This window comes from Eucyclogobius newberryi, unplaced genomic scaffold (genome assembly GCF_026437365.1).
Source record: "Eucyclogobius newberryi isolate DKJ021-1_F unplaced genomic scaffold, fEucNew1.0.hap1 SCAF_41, whole genome shotgun sequence".
Classification (NCBI taxonomy): Eukaryota; Metazoa; Chordata; class Actinopteri; order Gobiiformes; family Gobiidae; genus Eucyclogobius; species Eucyclogobius newberryi.
In genome coordinates, this window is record NW_027316068.1 from 74,280 (window position 1) to 89,066 (window position 14,787).

Below are 14,787 nucleotides of genomic sequence, written 5' to 3' on the forward strand. Positions count from 1 at the left end.
CCAGAGTCACTGTTGTAACCCCTGTTATCTACATTGGTAAATAGGAAAGCCTGCTTGTGTTATTAACTGATGAAAGGAACTGCTAAACTTGGTTCAATTACCACAGAATCCCAGTGTGCTATAGGCTGGCCACTGCTTGGTAGGAGTTTCCCGTACGTGAGTGACTGTTCCTTCCTTCCTTCACGCCCCGCTCAACCTTGTCTTCTTCTAAAGAGCTTGGCGCTGTCCTCAGAAGCTTTGGTCTTACTCAGCACCTGAGTGGCCCCACCAAGGGCAAAGGGCACACTCTGGACCTGCTAATGACAAAGCGGGTTAACATTTCAAATTACAGTGTGGTAAATGTTACTTTGTCTGATGGTTTCTGTATTTCTCCAGGTGCAATGAGTTTGCAGTCTCAGACTCAGTTCAGAACATTAAAAATACCATTATTTGCAGATAACAAGCACGCAGCCAGCTAGACAACTGGAGTTAACCCATTTTGCATTTGTGGCTGACAAAACTGTCCAAGAAATCACCACAAGTCTGAGTTCCACTACATGCTGCCTTTATGCATTGCCTACTAGATTTTTAAAGTCTACAGTGAGCAGTCTGTTGGCTCCAATCACTCAAAAAGTGAACATGTTGCTTGGATCTGGAATATTCCCAAGAGCCTTAAAACTGCGGTCATTAAGCCGCTCTTAAAGTAGAGCAGTCTTGATGCCACAGTGCTAAATAATTACCGGCCCATCTCAAACCTACTACTACTACTCAGTTGTCCATTATTTTATTTTTTTTATCTTTTATTATCAAAAACATCTTACAAGTATTTACATATATTTACATAATTGTACAGACAAACATCACACACAAGTGCAAGGGAATGGGATACACAAGGGCAGGGGGAGAAGAGACAAAAAATTACAGAAAATCAAACACACAATCATTCTTCAAACTTTCTTCAATGATGGGGGGTGATGCCGGGGTCAGAAGATGATGTCCAGGTTTCCAGAGGGTATAAGGTGAATCAGGGTGTTGTGGGGGACGAACCGGTGCTCTGCTGCCATGTGGAGGTGTCGGAGGTGTGCGGCTAAGAGTCCTTTGAAGATGGGCCAAGGTTCTGCTGTTTTATTGTCATGGAGATGGATGTTCCTGTTGAGATATAATGTATACCGGGCTATGGAGAGGGTTACAGTTGTCCATTCAGGCGTGCAAATTATTTACAATGACAGAAAATGCGCTGCTGTTACAAATTGGAATAAGAGATGGAAAAGTATCCCTGCACACACAGATTAACTGCACTCTTTTCACTTTTTGATTCTCAGTTTGTTGGCAAGGAATGACTGACGTAGACCCATTTTGGATGAAAACCGTGTTTTGCGTTTGTGGAAATGAGCATCACACGAGGATGTATGGGCGCAATGGATAGCGCATTGGACTTCTAGACATTAGTTGCAAGGGCTTTCAAAGGTTGTGGGTTGGAGTCCCACCAGAGTCGCTAATGGTGAGAGAACATTTTTGTTTTTTACAATGGAAAGTCTGCGCGCTTTACTATCTGATAAAAGGCACTGCTGAACGAGGTTTATTGCCAAGTGTGCTTGAAAAAGTAAGCAAATACATCGGCATTATATCAAATAACATTATCTTGCAATTTTTCCTCAATATCCAGATTAACTGCAGTATATTGAGTGCGCAATAAATTGGCGAGAGTTGATTGATTGAAAGACTTCCAGTTTTTTTTATAGCTACATTGGTACAGGGGATTTAGCTCAAAGGTAGAAAGATTGATGCCCTCGCTCTCCATTAAACACAGTTGATTGGACAGGGGCTGAACTTTCGAATGTTGCTGGCTCGCTTTAAAAAAAAAAAGATGTTGCGGCTTGTCGAGTCGCAAATATTTTATTGACTTGGCTGGATGTCTCTGCGGCGCAATTGGCCAGTGCGCTTGGCTGTTAACCGGGAGGTTGGTGGTTCGAGCCCACACAGGGATGGCAAGCTATTTTGGAAGAGCTATCGCAGGCAAAATCCACGAGGTAACATTGTTTGCTGAATATCTATCTACCTGAAACAGGTTGGAGTAACATTTTAGAGGCGCTGTGGCTTAGTTGGTCAAAGTGCCTGTCTAGTAAATCCCAGCAGTGCCTTCATGATAGCCTATCAAGCAAATCAGTTGTTTACATGTACAGAAAAACATATCACCCGAAAGAGCTATTTTGCAATTAGAGATTGAACAGTATCCCTGAATAAACAGAGCAAATGCACTCTTTTCACTCCTTGTTTCTCAGTTTGATGGTAAGGAATGATTGATGTAGACCGTTTTCGGATGACTGTTTTGCTTTTGTGAAAAAGGGGAATCAGACAAAAGTTGCAAAGGCATTCAAAGGCTGTGAGTTCGAGACCCACCAGAGTCACTGTTGTAACCCCTGTTATCTACATTGGTAAATAGGAAAGCCTGCTTGTGTTATTAACTGATGAAAGGAACTGCTAAACTTGGTTCAATTACCACAGAATCCCAGTGTGCTATAGGCTGGCCACTGCTTGGTAGGAGTTTCCCGTACGTGAGTGACTGTTCCTTCCTTCCTTCACGCCCCGCTCAACCTCGTCTTCTTCTAAAGAGCTTGGTGCTGTCCTCAGAAGCTTTGGTCTTACTCAGCACCTGAGTGGCCCCACCAAGGGCAAAGGGCACACTCTGGACCTGCTAATGACAAAGCGGGTTAACCCTTTAAGCGCCAAAGTCGCAGAAATGCAACTTTACCGTACAAGGAAATTAATGAAATAATAGTAGAAAATGAATCACTTCAGTCATTGGTCGGTTCGGTGCAACTTCCTCTTATTAGCCAGGTATTATCTAGGGCAGATCCGGTAAGGAAAAAAATGGCTGGAGGAAGTACACGTGGCATGCAATTTACAGCAGATTCTGACTCTGAAGGGTATTATCTCCCCGAGAGTGACGATGGATTTCCAAGTGGAGATGAAGGGACTTCGAAACAACGGACAGGTGCAAAGGACAGACGGAGGCGAGGAACCAGTGGAACCAGTGGCTGCAGTAAAACTTGCCCGGTGGATGAGAGCTGGGACATGCTGAGAGAGGTCGAGGTATTTGAGGCATGGATCAAACCTTTTGAAGACCCAGTTGGCTACACAGGAGAGATGGATCTGACGGATGCTAATCCATTTGATATTCTGTCACTCTTTCTGACCGATCAGTTTTGGACTTTCATTACTGATGAGACAAATAGATATTCACATCAGTGTATGGCACCTATGATTCTGAAGCCACATTCAAGATTTCTTGAGTGGTATGATGTATCAGTCACCGAAATGAAAGCTTTCTTCGCTTTGCATCTCTCCATGGGCCTTGTTGAGAAACCTGAAATCGAGGATTACTGGGGAACATTTTGGCTTACACAAACGCCTGGATTTGGAAATGTAATGTCAAGAAACAGATTTGAAATCATTCTTTCGTTCTTTCATTTTGTCAACAATAATGATTATGTGAGAACAGGCGAGCCCGGGCACGATAAACTGTTCAAAGTCCGCCCAATAATAGATTTGATTATTCCCAAATTTGCAGCAGTTTACAGTCCAATCAAGGAGCTTTCTTTAGATGAAATGACAATAGCTTTCAAGGGGAGATCTTCACTAAAATGTTACTCTCCGAATAAACCTGACAAATATGGCTATAGAGTGTATGCCCTGAGTGAAAGCTGTTCAGGGTATGTTTTGCGCTGGTCAATGCACACTGGACAGTACAAAAATAATGCAAGCAACATCAGTGCAACACACGCAGTTGTCCGTGAGTTGGTTTCTCCCTTTACGGGCAAAGGACACGAGATTTACATGGACAGTTACTATACCTCGCCTGTAATTGCAAATGAATTAGCAGATTTGGAAACTGGACTGTGTGGGACGGTAAGGATTACCAGGTTGGGGATGCCAAAATGCCTTGGTAAAAGTGTCTTACAGCTGAAAAAAGGAGATGACCCAGTTTTTTGCAGAAAGGGAAAACTCCTGGCTTGTGCTTGGCACGATACTAAACGTCTCACCATGTTGTCCACAGTCCATGGAAATGATTGTGTTCAGAGGAGGATCCGGTCCAAGACAGATGACACTGGCTTCCGTGACATCAAAAGACCTGTATGTGTCGACCAGTACAACGCCTACATGGGTGGAGTGGACACTGCTGACCAGAGGATGAAGACATACCTCTTTCCACACAGGTCCCGGAAATGGTATCATCGCATATTCAATGCCATTATAAGCATAAGTATTGTCAACTCACACATCATATACACCAAATCCACTCCAGGCCCACACAAACCTTTAAAGGTTTACATTCAGAACATTATTGATGGGCGGTTTTTGAGAATGACGTTTTTCGCAATCGAAACAGGTACATTTCCTGGTTGTGCGGCTACTGGGCAAGGAGCTCGTTTGACGGGCACACGAGAACCGCGATCGATGGGCCCCGTTCTGGTTTTATCCAGCTTCCAGGGCTCCTTCACAGCCGTAATGTCAAGTCATGGTTCGGAGGTGCGGAGGTGAGCGTCGGATCACGGAGCCTCTGAATGGAGCACCGCGCTCCCGCGCTCCCGCGCTCCTCCGCGCTCTAAGCGCCGCTCAGACCCGGCATGAGAGGGTCTATTTTCGGCTTGATTTTACCAGACTCCCGGGCACTTCCAGAAGCTTCCTGTTTGCTCTGATTGCTCGGGGCAGAGCACAGTGTCACGCTGACCACGGGCTGTACGCGGAGGTGACCGCTGGTTGTAAGGCGAATCACGGAGCCTCTGAATGGAGCACCGCGCTCCCGCGCTCCTCCGCGCTCTAAGCGCCGCTCAGACCCGGCATGAGAGGGTCTATTTTCGGCTTGATTTTACCAGACTCCCGGGCACTTCCAGAAGCTTCCTGTTTGCTCTGATTGCTCGGGGCAGAGCACAGTGTCACGCTGACCACGGGCTGTACGCGGAGGTGACCGCTGGTTGTAAGGCGAATCACGGAGCCTCTGAATGGAGCACCGCGCTCCCGCGCTCCTCCGAGCTCTAAGCGCCGCTCAGACCCGGCATGAGAGGGTCTATTTTCGGCTTGATTTTACCAGACTCCCGGGCACTTCCAGAAGCTTCCTGTTTGCTCTGATTGCTCGGGGCAGAGCACAGTGTCACGCTGACCACGGGCTGTACGCGGAGGTGACCCGCTCCGTGATCTTAGCGCCGCCCAGACCCAGGGCCATCCACCCCGCACACGGCCAGACTTTGCCCGGCCAGGGAGCACCTTCTGCGGGTCGGAGGCTCCGGGTCGGAGCCCCTGGAGCCTGGAGCCCTCACCGGGCCCCGAACTCGGCTGCCGGAGGCAGTGCAGTGCCTCATGGATAAAAGGACACCCAGCCGGTCTCGAACTCGCGTGAGGCGGAGCAGGGATCATCCATGAATCAACCATGAAAATGGTACAAATCATGGTTCTATGTATACCAGACAAGGAGCTTGGTCTATTGGCACTCAAGACCCGCCATCGTAGGGCCCCGTTCTGGTTTTATCCAGCTTCGAAGGCTCCTGCGCACTGCGGGTTTGTTTACATTTTGCGGCTGTGGTTTGCTCCGGCTAACCTCACGCCGGACACGTTGGAAGCGAGGCCGAGACAGAGGTCCCACCAGGCGCGGGGCGTCAGTCTGACTGGCTTCCCCTGCGCCTGGCCCCTTGTCTCCGGAGATGGGACCGTCACTCACCCCCGCACTGAAGGACGCGCGGCTTGAAGGATGATGGCTGTGCTTAGCCCCTGTGCCAGGGGCTCTGAGCCAGTCCCCTTCAGCCTCAACGCGTCCGGTGGGAACACAGTCCGGGTCCACTGTCACTCACCCCTGCGCAGAAGGACGCGCGGCTTGGAGGATGATGGCTGCGCTTAGCCCCTGGCACAGGGGCTCTGCACCAGTCCCCTTCAGCCTCAACGCGTCCGGTGGAACAACAGTCCAGGCCCACTGTCACTCACCCCCGCACTGAAGAACGCGCGGCTTGGAGGATGATGGCTGCGCTTAGCCCCTGTTACAGGGGCTCTGCGCCAGTCTCCTTCAGCCTCAACGCGTCCGACGGAACCACAGTCCGGGTCCATTGTCACTCACCCCTGCGCAGAAGGACGCGCGGCTTGGAGGATGATGGCTGCGCTTAGCCCCTGGCACAGGGGCTCTGCACCAGTCCCCTTCAGCCTCAACGCGTCCGGTGGAACAACAGTCCAGGCCCTCTGTCACTCACCCCCGCACTGAAGGACGCGCGGCTTGAAGGATGATGGCTGTGCTTAGCCCCTGTGCCAGGGGCTCTGAGCCAGTCCCCTTCAGCCTCAACGCGTCCGGTGGGAACACAGTCCGGGTCCACTGTCACTCACCCCTGCGCAGAAAGACGCGCGGCTTGGAGGATGATGGCTGCGCTTAGCCCCTGGCACAGGGGCTCTGCACCAGTCCCCTTCAGCCTCAACGCGTCCGGTGGAACAACAGTCCAGGCCCACTGTCACTCACCCCCGCACTTAAGGACGCGCGGCTTGGAGGATGATGGCTGCGCTTAGCCCCTGTTACAGGGGCTCTGCGCCAGTCTCCTTCAGCCTCAACGCGTCCGACGGAACCACAGTCCGGGCCCACTGTCACTCACCCCTGCGCAGCAGGAGGCGCGGCTTGAAGGATGATGGCTGCGCTTAGCCCCTGGGCCCAAGGGCTCTGCGCCAGTCCCCTTCAGCCTCAACGTGTCCGATGGCTCTGCGCGGGGCGGGGGGCAGGGCCGGCGCATATTTTTGGTCCGACTCCGGTCCCTTCCTCGTCTCTGAGTTTGTAAAAAGCAGCGCCTGTCCAGGGCTCACTTTGCTATCAACTGGATGGTCACCGCCATCGTAGGGCCCCGTTCTGGTTTCATCCAGCTTCGAAGGCTCCTGCGCACTGCGGGGTTGTAGGCATTTGTGGTCCTGATTTGCGCTGGCTCACCCTCACGCTGGACACAGCGCCAGATGATATATTTGGTCCGACTCCGGTCCCTTCCTCGTCTCTGAGTTTGTCAAATGCAGCGCCTGTCCAGGGCTCACTTTGCTATCAACTGGCTGGTCACCGCCATCGAAGGGCCCCGTTCTGGTTTCATCCAGCTTCGAAGGCTCCTGCGCACTGCGGGGTTGTAGGCATTTGTGGTCCTGATTTGCGCTGGCTCACCCTCACGCTGGACACAGCGCCAGATGATATATTTGGTCCGACTCCGGTCCCTTCCTCGTCTCTGAGTTTGTCAAATGCAGCGCCTATCCAGGGCTCACTTTGCTATCAACTGGCTGGTCACCGCCATCGTAGGGCCCCGTTCTGGTTTCATCCAGCTTCGAAGGCTCCTGCGCACTGCGGGGTTGTAGGCATTTGTGGTCCTGATTTGCGCTGGCTCACCCTCACGCTGGACACAGCGCCAGATGATATATTTTGTCCGACTCCGGTCCCTTCCTCGTCTCTGAGTTTGTCAAATGCAGCGCCTGTCCAGGGCTCACTTTGCTATCAACTGGCTGGTCACCGCCATCGTAGGGCCCCGTTCTGGTTTCATCCAGCTTCGAAGGCTCCTGCGCACTGCGGGGTTGTAGGCATTTGTGGTCCTGATTTGAGCTGGCTCACTCTCACGCTGGACACAGCGCCAGATGATATATTTGGTCGGACTCCGGTCTCTTCCTCGTCTCTGAGTTTGTCAAATGCAGCGCCTGTCCAGGGCTCACTTTGCTATCAACTGGCTGGTCACCGCCATCGTAGGGCCCCGTTCTGGTTTCATCCAGCTTCGAAGGCTCCTGCGCACTGCGGGGTTGTAGGTATTTGTGGTCCAGAGCCCCGGCTCTAAATTAAACCTGTTACCCTAGTAGGCCGGCCTCCGGGTCCCCCTCTCTTCTTCGGTTATGGAGTACATTGGGCGCGGGGGCAGCCAGTGGAGGGCAAGGGCCCTGCCTCCAAGTGTGGTGTAGGGGACAGGGGAGCCAGGGCCTTGGGGTCCTGGTGCTTTTTATCTTTTAAAGTGGCTCAGAGTACCAAGGGCACGGACTTCCAGAGGGCTGCACCAAGGGTGTGTAGCTCGTGTGGGGGTGCTTAAGTGTGGGTACCCGGGGACGAAAGGTGGGCCAGGGCCGGCGCGAGCCTCTGTGGTGTGCTGGGCTGTTCCCTTGGTACTCCAGTCAGAGTACCAAGGGCACGGACTTCCATGGTATAGTACCAAGGGCACGGACCTCCAGGGGGCTGAACCAAGGGTGTGTAGCCCGTGTGGGGGTGCTTAAGTGTGGGTACCCGGGGACGAAGGGAGAGCCTGGTCCCCGGTGGTCATCCCCGGAGTCCCAGAGCCTGCAACCCGGGGAAGAGTGGCCCGTCCCCAGACTGAGTTTGGGGGAATGCCGGGTGGCTCTGGAGGTGCTCCGTGGGCTCCAGGGGGTGCTCGGCGGAGGCCATGCCCAGCCAGAGTGTCCCTTCCCCGGGCAGACTCTGGGGAGAGTGGGGGGTGGCTGTGGAGGTGCTCCGGGGGCTCCAGGGGTTCCAGGGGGTGATCAGCGGAGGCCATGCCCAGCCAGAGTGGCCCTTCCCCGGGCAGAGTCTGGAGGAGTGGGGGGTGGCTCTGGAGGTCCTCCGTGGGCTCCGGGGGTTCCAGGGGGTGCTCAGCGGAGGCCATGCCCGGCCAGAGTGGCCCTTCCCCGGGGTGAGTCTGCAGGAGTGGGGGGTGGCTCTAGAGGGCCTCCGGCGGTTCCAGGGGGTGCTCAGCGGAGGCCATGCCCAGCCAGAGTGGCCCTTCCCCGGGGTGAGTCTGGGGAGAGTGGGGGGTGGCCCTGGAGGGGCTCTGGGGGTTCCAGGGGGTGTTTGGCGGAGGCCATGCCCGGCCAGAGTGTCCCTTCCCCGGGCAGAGTCTGGGGAGAGTGGGGGGTGGCTCTGGAGGTGCTCCGGGGGCTCCAGGGGTTCCAGGGGGTGATCAGCGGAGGCCATGCCCAGCCAGAGTGGCCCTTCCCCGGGCAGAGTCTGGAGGAGTGGGGGGTGGCTCTGGAGGTCCTCCGTGGGCTCCGGGGGTTCCAGGGGGTGCTCAGCGGAGGCCATGCCCGGCCAGAGTGTCCCTTCCCCGGGCAGAGTCTGGGGAGAGTGGGGGGTGGCTCTGGAGGTGCTCCGGGGGCTCCAGGGGTTCCAGGGGGTGATCAGCGGAGGCCATGCCCAGCCAGAGTGGCCCTTCCCCGGGCAGAGTCTGGAGGAGTGGGGGGTGGTTCTGGAGGTCCTCCGTGGGCTCCGGGGGTTCCAGGGGGTGCTCAGCGGAGGCCATGCCCGGCCAGAGTGGCCCTTCCCCGGGGTGAGTCTGGAGGAGTGGGGGGTGGCTCTAGAGGGCCTCCGGCGGTTCCAGGGGGTGCTCAGCGGAGGCCATGCCCAGCCAGAGTGGCCCTTCCCCGGGGTGAGTCTGGGGAGAGTGGGGGGTGGCTTTGGAGGGGCTCTGGGGGTTCCAGGGGGTGTTCGGCGGAGGCCATGCCCGGCCAGAGTGTCCCTTCCCCGGGCAGAGTCTGGGGAGAGTGGGGGGTGGCTCTGGAGGTGCTCCGGGGGCTCCAGGGGTTCCAGGGGGTGATCAGCGGAGGCCATGCCCAGCCAGAGTGGCCCTTCCCCGGGCAGAGTCTGGAGGAGTGGGGGGTGGCTCTGGAGGTCCTCCATGGGCTCCGAGGGTTCCAGGGGGTGCTCAGCGGAGGCCATGCCCGGCCAGAGTGGCCCTTCCCCGGGGTGAGTCTGGAGGAGTGGGGGGTGGCTCTAGAGGGCCTCCGGCGGTTCCAGGGGGTGCTCAGCGGAGGCCATGCCCAGCCAGAGTGGCCCTTCCCCGGGGTGAGTCTGGGGAGAGTGGGGGGTAGCTCTGGAGGGGCTCTGGGGGTTCCAGGGGTGTTCGGCGGAGGCCATGCCCGGCCAGAGTGTCCCTTCCCCGGGCAGAGTCTGGGGAGAGTGGGGGGTGGCTCTGGAGGTGCTCTGGGGGCTCCAGGGGTTCCAGGGGGTGATCAGCGGAGGCCATGCCCAGCCAGAGTGGCCCTTCCCCGGGCAGAATCTGGGGAGAGTGGGGAGTGGCTCTGGAGGTTCTCCGGGGGCTCCAGGGGTTCCAGGGGGTGCTCAGTGGGGGCCATGCCCAGCCAGAGTGGCCCTTCCCCGGGGTGAGTCTGGAGGAGAGTGGGGGGTGGCTCTGGAGGTGCTCCAGGGGTTCCAGGGGGTGCTCGGCGGAGGCCATGCCCAGCCAGAGTGGTCCTTCCCCGGGCAGAATCTGGGGAGAGTGGGGGGTGGCTCTGGAGGTGCTCCGGGGGCTCCAGGGGTTCCAGGGGGTGCTCAGTGGGGGCCATGCCCAGCCAGAGTGGCCCTTCCCCGGTCAAAGTCTGGCCGTGTGCGGGGTGGATGATCCCTGCTCCGCCTCACGCAAGTTCGAGACCGGCTGGGTGCCCTTTTATCCATGAGGCACTGCACTGCCTCCGGCAGCCGAGTTCGGGGCCCGGTGAGGGCTCCAGGCTCCAGGGGCTCCGACCCGGAGCCTCCGACCCGCAGAAGGTGCTCCCTGGCCGGGCAAAGTCTGGCCGTGTGCGGGGTGGATGATCCCTGCTCCGCCTCACGCGAGTTCGAGACCGGCTGGGTGCCCTTTTATCCATGAGGCACTGCACTGCCTCCGGCAGCCGAGTTCGGGGCCCGGTGAGGGCTCCAGGCTCCAGGGGCTCCGACCCGGAGCCTCCGACCCGCAGAAAGTGCTCCCTGGCCGGGCAAAGTCTGGCCGTGTGCGGGGTGGATGATCCCTGCTCCGCCTCACGCGAGTTCGAGACCGGCTGGGTGCCCTTTTATCCATGAGGCACTGCACTGCCTCCGGCAGCCGAGTTCGGGGCCCGGTGAGGACTCCAGGCTCCAGGGGCTCCGACCCGGAGCCTCCGACCCGCAGAAGGTGCTCCCTGGCCGGGCAAAGTCTGGCCGTGTGCGGGGTGGATGATCCCTGCTCCGCCTCACGCGAGTTCGAGACCGGCTGGGTGCCCTTTTATCCAAGAATCAACTGGAGTGTAGAGCTTCTACGGGCCTCCAGGGGCACTGCCGACCCAGAGCTGTGCCCCGGCTTCAGTTCTCTGTATCTCAGGAAGTTTTTTTATTTATACATTTATTTCATCCATAATCTCTGGCGCCTAAAGGGTTAACATTTCAAATTACAGTGTGGTAAATGTTACTTTGTCTGATGGTTTCTGTATTTCTCCAGGTGCAATGAGTTTGCAGTCTTCTTTGCAAGACTCAGTTCAGAACATTAAAAATACCATTATTTGCAGATAACAAGCACGCAGCCAGCTAGACAACTGGAGTTAACCCATTTTGCATTTTTGGCTGACAAAACTGTCCAAGAGATCACCACAAGTCTGAGTTCCACTACATGCTGCCTTTATGCATTGCCTACTAGATTTTTAAAGTCTACGGTGAGCAGTCTGTGGGCTCCAATCACTCAAAAAGTCAACATGTTGCTTGGATCTGGAATATTCCCAAGAGCCTTAAAACTGTGGTCATTAAGCCTCTCTTAAAGAAGAGCAGTCTTGATGCCACAGTGTTAAATAATTACCGGCCCATCTCAAACCTACTACTACTACTCAGTTGTCCATTATTTTATTTTTTTTATCTTTTATCATCAAAAACATCTTACAAGTATTTACATATATTTACATAATTGTACAGACAAACATCACACACAAGTGCAAGGGAATGGGATACACAAGGGCAGGGGGAGAAGAGACAAAAAATTTCAGAAAATCAAACACACAATCATTCTTCAAACTTTCTTCAGTGATGGGGGGTGATGCCGTGGATGGGGGGGTGATGCCGGGGTCAGAAGATGATGTCCAGGTTTCCAGAGGGTATAAGGTGGATCAGGGTGTTGTGGGGGACGAGGTGGGTGATGAACCGGTGCTCTGCTGCCATGTGGAGGTGTCGGAGGTGTGCGGCCAAGAGTCCTTTGAAGATGGGCCAAGGTTCTGCTGTTTTATTGTCACGGAGATGGATGTTCCTGTTGAGATATAATGTATACCGGGCTATGGAGAGGGTTACAGTTGTCCATTCAGGCGTGCAAATTATTTACAATGACAGAAAATGCGCTGCTGTTACAAATTGGAATAAGAGATGGAAAAGTATCCCTGCACACACAGATTAACTGCACTCTTTTCACTTTTTGATTCTCAGTTTGTTGGCAAGGAATGACTGACGTAGACCCATTTTGGATGAAAACCGTGTTTTGCGTTTGTGGAAATGAGCATCACGCAAGGATGTATGGGCTCTGTGGCGCAATGGATAGCGCATTGTACTTGTAGGCATTAGTTGCAAGGGCTTTCAAAGGTTGTGGGTTGGATTCCCACTAGAGTCGCTAATGGCGAGAGAACATTTTTGTTTTTTACAATGGAACGTCTGCGCGCTTTACTATCTGATAAAAGGCACTGCTGAACGAGGTTTATTGCCAAGTGTGCTTGAAAAAGTAAGCAAATACATCGGCATGATGTCAAATAACATTATCTTGCAATTTTTCCTCAATATCCAGATTAACTGCAGTATATTGAGTGCGCAATAAATTGGCGAGAGTCGATTGATTGAAAGACTTCCAGTTTTTTTTATAGCTACATTGGTACAGGGGATTTAGCTCAACGGTAGAAAGATTGATGCCCTCGCTCTCCATTAAACACAGTTGATTGGACAGGGGCTGAACTTTCGAATGTTGCTGGCTCGCTTTCAAAAAAAAAAGATGTTGCGGCTTGTCGAGTCGCAAATATTTTATTGCAGGGCTGGATGTCTCTGTGGCGCATTTGGCCAGCGCGCTCGGCTGTTACCCGGGAGGTTGGTGGTTCGAGCCCACCCAGGGGCGACAAGGTATTTTGGAAGAGCTATCGCAGGCAAAATCCACGAGGTAACGTTGTTTGCTGAATATCTACCTGAAACAGGTTGGAGTAACATTTTAGAGGCGCTGTGGCTTAGTTGTTCAAAGTGCCTGTCTAGTAAATCCCAGCAGTGCCTTCATGATAGCCTTTCAAGCAAATCAGTTGTTTACATGTACAGAAAAACATATCACCTGAAAGAGCTATTTTGCAATTATAGATTGAACAGTATCCCTGAATAAACAGAGTAAATGCACTCTTTTCACTCCTTGTTTCTCAGTTTGATGGTAAGGAATGATTGATGTAGACCGTTTTCGGATGACTGTTTTCTTTTGTGAAAAAGGGGAATCAGACAAAAGTTGCAAAGGCATTCAAAGGCTGTGAGTTCGAGACCCACCAGAGTCACTGTTGTAACCCCTGTTATCTACATTGGTAAATAGGAAAGCCTGCTTGTGTTATTAACTGATGAAAGGAACTGCTAAACTTGGTTCAATTACCACAGAATCCCAGTGTGCTATAGGCTGGCCACTGCTTGGTAGGAGTTTCCCGTACGTGAGTGACTGTTCCTTCCTTCCTTCACGCCCCGCTCAACCTCGTCTTCTTCTAAAGAGCTTGGCGCTGTCCTCAGAAGCTTTGGTCTTACTCCGCACCTGAGTGGCCCCACCAAGGGCAAAGGGCACACTCTGGACCTGCTAATGACAAAGCGGGTTAACATTTCAAATTACAGTGTGGTAAATGTTACTTTGTCTGATGGTTTCTGTATTTCTCCAGGTGCAATGAGTTTGCAGTCTTCTTTGCAAGACTCAGTTCAGAACATTAAAAATACCATTATTTGCAGATAACAAGCACGCAGCCAGCTAGACAACTGGAGTTAACCCATTTTGCATTTTTGGCTGACAAAACTGTCCAAGAGATCACCACAAGTCTGAGTTCCACTACATGCTGCCTTTATGCATTGCCTACTAGATTTTTAAAGTCTACGGTGAGCAGTCTGTGGGCTCCAATCACTCAAAAAGTCAACATGTTGCTTGGATCTGGAATATTCCCAAGAGCCTTAAAACTGTGGTCATTAAGCCTCTCTTAAAGAAGAGCAGTCTTGATGCCACAGTGTTAAATAATTACCGGCCCATCTCAAACCTACTACTACTACTCAGTTGTCCATTATTTTATTTTTTTTATCTTTTATTATCAAAAACATCTTACAAGTATTTACATATATTTACATAATTGTACAGACAAACATCACACACAAGTGCAAGGGAATGGGATACACAAGGGCAGGGGGAGAAGAGACAAAAAATTTCAGAAAATCAAACACACAATCATTCTTCAAACTTTCTTCAGTGATGGGGGGTGATGCCGTGGATGGGGGGGTGATGCCGGGGTCAGAAGATGATGTCCAGGTTTCCAGAGGGTATAAGGTGGATCAGGGTGTTGTGGGGGACGAGGTGGGTGATGAACCGGTGCTCTGCTGCCATGTGGAGGTGTCGGAGGTGTGCGGCCAAGAGTCCTTTGAAGATGGGCCAAGGTTCTGCTGTTTTATTGTCACGGAGATGGATGTTCCTGTTGAGATATAATGTATACCGGGCTATGGAGAGGGTTACAGTTGTCCATTCAGGCGTGCAAATTATTTACAATGACAGAAAATGCGCTGCTGTTACAAATTGGAATAAGAGATGGAAAAGTATCCCTGCACACACAGATTAACTGCACTCTTTTCACTTTTTGATTCTCAGTTTGTTGGCAAGGAATGACTGACGTAGACCCATTTTGGATGAAAACCGTGTTTTGCGTTTGTGGAAATGAGCATCACGCAAGGATGTATGGGCTCTGTGGCGCAATGGATAGCGCATTGTACTTGTAGGCATTAGTTGCAAGGGCTTTCAAAGGTTGTGGGTTGGATTCCCACTAGAGTCGCTAATGGCGAGAGAACATTTATGTTTTTTACAATGGAACGTC